Source organism: Gekko japonicus, unplaced genomic scaffold (genome assembly GCF_001447785.1).
Source record: "Gekko japonicus isolate JY-2015 unplaced genomic scaffold, Gekko_japonicus_V1.1 scaffold2003, whole genome shotgun sequence".
Classification (NCBI taxonomy): domain Eukaryota; kingdom Metazoa; phylum Chordata; class Lepidosauria; order Squamata; family Gekkonidae; genus Gekko; species Gekko japonicus.
In genome coordinates, this window is record NW_015177076.1 from 175,247 (window position 1) to 178,683 (window position 3,437).

Sequence of the window (3,437 nt, forward strand, 5' to 3'; positions counted from 1 at the left end):
AGGTACCTGAATGTTTCCCCAGCAGGAGTAAAAGGAGATTGGGGAGGAAAGGGTTAAAGCCCCCTCCCTGTTGTCCCTCCTTTATCTAACAATCCCAACCCAGAGGCTCATTTCCAAAGGAAAAAAAATGAAGGCAGAAGGAACAATAGCTGAGCCATCAGATTAACTTTTTTCTTGGAAAACAGAAAGCACCTAAGCCACACAGCCTAACTGTAACAGGAATTTTTAAAAAACAAGGTTGTGGATTTTCCCTTTTCCACTGAAAGAATTATTTTTGTACACTTATGTGCAATTGTACACTTTTTGTATTTGCTGTTTATTTGTCTTTGTCTGACTTAGAAATACACTGCTTTAAATAAACTTTTGGCTACAATATCCCTTCTGTAATAAAACTTGTTTCATGAGATGTGTATTATTTTCAGTAAAGCTAATATTGAAGTAAATTGCAAGAATGCTGAAACATATCAATGTTCAGGCTATGAGTAATCTCTGTGCAGCATTACATAGTAGACAAAGGGTATCCTTTTTGGGGATTGGGACTTGCAGAAGTTGTTCCCATGCTTCTTTTGGCTTGAGCTTGAAAGTAAACTAAAACTTTTGCACCTAAACCAATAGATTTGGGTGGAGAAAGGACATTAGCCTAAGTACAAGATGAGGCTTTGTAACAGGGAAGAAAATCTTGCTTGCTGAACATACTCAAAATATTCATTGCAATGGCTCTGTACAGTTTGTTGCACGGATGCTTTGGTTTTAAAAACAAAATCCTGGATGTTGTGGGTAAACGATTACAGAGCTTATACAGGGAACTGACAACAAAGCAGTACTTTTAAGATCTTTGTACCTTGTGGTTTCGGGTTGCAGCGCTGCGAGATGGATGGAGCTGGGACTTGCTCCCAGGCACCGCTTGCTTCTCCTTACCTTTAGAGGAGACTCAGGGGCTCCTGAGTGCCGCTGAACTCCCTGGAGGGGGGTGCAGTGCAAGGGAAGCGATCCAGGCCCCCTGCCTGTGGCGACAGGAGAGTGGAAGCCCTTGGATTCTCCCCAGCAAGAAACGAGAAGAGCACTCATGGCAGCATGAGTGCCTAGCTGTTGCTATCCATTAAAAGGGACTTAAAAGTTTGTACCTCATCCACAACACCAATGAAGCATATCACCGTGAGTACTTCGTAAAGCAACTCTATCTGAAACTCTACTATATAATGTCAGCCTTTTCAAAGTTTAAAAAGATTGGAAGGGAAGGGTGAAGATTTCCCCCCCCCCTACCTTCACCATGGCCATGAACAGGGATTAAAATGAACTACATAAATAACCTATTAGGCGAAGAAAACAAGAGAGCACACTGTCTAATTGATACCTTCAAGATTTAATCAGCTTTTTTACGACTGAACTTTAATGATAGACTAATAAATCTTCCTGTCCTCTATATGAAGACTTTGAGATAAATATTGAATTTTGGGATTTGCTATAATTTAATATTTGAATGATAAAGGCTGACACTTTATTAGACCTTATTCTGAAATTTTCTTTATGTATCCAGTTCCCATAACAATGTATGTGTAAACTTTATTGAAACAGTAAAACTGCACTCCCTTATTACTCTATTGCTCTGGAATGTAAACACACTGATAAGTTTTAGGTGTGTCTAGAACATAATAGTTGCTGACATATACTCTCCAAAACTGTTACCTCTGTAAAAACTGGCTTGGGAAAACATTTATAGAGACTGTTTTGTTTTAACACAACTTTGAAAAATGATTTCTCAAGATAGACTGCAAATGTCCTCAGAAGCTTTACTGTCAGTTGTACCGGACTCTATGGACAATAAACCTACTCAGGCTTTTTTGAATGATTTTGTGAATGTGCTCCAAAATACACTCGTCCATAAAAGATGCAATTCAAGAAACCTTTCATTTAGTACAGACAGAAATTCAAATATGGACACAACAATTTAAAAGAGAAACAGCATGGAAAGAGGAGGAAAAGAGCTTAGACTGCCCTGAAAACACAGAGGAAACCTGCAAGCAATACTACTGGACTTGCAAAAAAGAATGCATGCCTACAAAGAGAAATACAACTTCTACAGACAACAAAAAAACCAACTTACGGAACTACAAGCTACTACCAAAAGGGAATATACATGGATGTTTTCAGATGACTGGGGACGGGGATCCCTCTCCCAACATTCGATGGGGCACTGCTGGTGCCAGTGCCCTGGAGGTTAGGAGTTAGGGAGTGCTCCTGGATACCTCCCTATCTATGGAGGCCCAGGTGGCAGCCACTGCCGGCTCAGCCTTTTACCATCTTCGGCTGATCCAGCAGTTGGTCCCCTTCCTCGACCGCAATGACCTGGCTACAGTGATCCATGTGATGGTCACCTCGATATTAGACTAATGCTCTCTACATGGGGCTGCCTTTGTCACGGATCCAAAAGCTGCAGTTAGTGCAGAATGCTGCGGCCAGGCTGTTGATGGGTCTCCTTTGATGGGAGCACATCCAGCCTGTGCTGAAAGCACTGCATTGGCTGCCAGTAGCTTTCCGCATCCGCTTCAAGGTGCTGGTACTTACCTTTGCGTCCGCTTCAAGGTGCTGGTACTTACCTTTAAAGCCCTATATGGCCAGGGTCCAACGTACCTGAGGGACCGCCTTTCCCCATACATACCCCAGAGAGCATTACGGTCCATGGTCCAACATCAACTAGTGATCCCAGGCCCCAGGGAGGCCAGGCTTGTGGCAACCAGGGCTAAGGCCTTCTTAGTGGTGGCTCCTACCTGGTGGAATGAGCTCCCAGAGGAGATCAGGGCCCTGCGGTCCCTCTCACAGTTCCGCAGGGCCTGTAAGACGGAGCTCTTCCGCCAGGCTTTTACTTAGGAGCCACCACTACCACTACCACCAACTATCTCGTGGCAATAACGGGTAATGGGATGGCCCATTATAAAGATCTAGTTACAGTGTTCCAACGGATCAGTACCGCTGAAACGAGCTTTTGGGTAACATCTGTAGGTCACCATCTTGATGTGATTAACTGGGTAACATCACTGAGCACTTTATTATTGTTAAATACGCTGTTTTATCTGTTTTTATTGTTTTATATTGGCACATGTTGCCCTTGTCTGTGAGCCGCCCTGAGCCCGTTTGCGGGGAGGGTGGGATAGAAATACAATAATAAATAAATAGGAGGTGGACATAACATGGACATTATTGTGTGCACTTAGGTTCAGGTTAATAGTTTTGTACTTCAAAATAAAAATCTTAAAATTCAGCTTAATAGGCAACTTGTTGTGGCTATCACCCATCAAAGTAAAATAATCATAGATAAAATAGTTTATTACAATACAAAAAAGTGGTCTCAATAGCCTAATTCCACTCAGTGCTAGGATCAGTAAAAATTGTATAGCAGTGATGGTCGCCATAGCCAGAACAAATTTAGTCTAATTTGT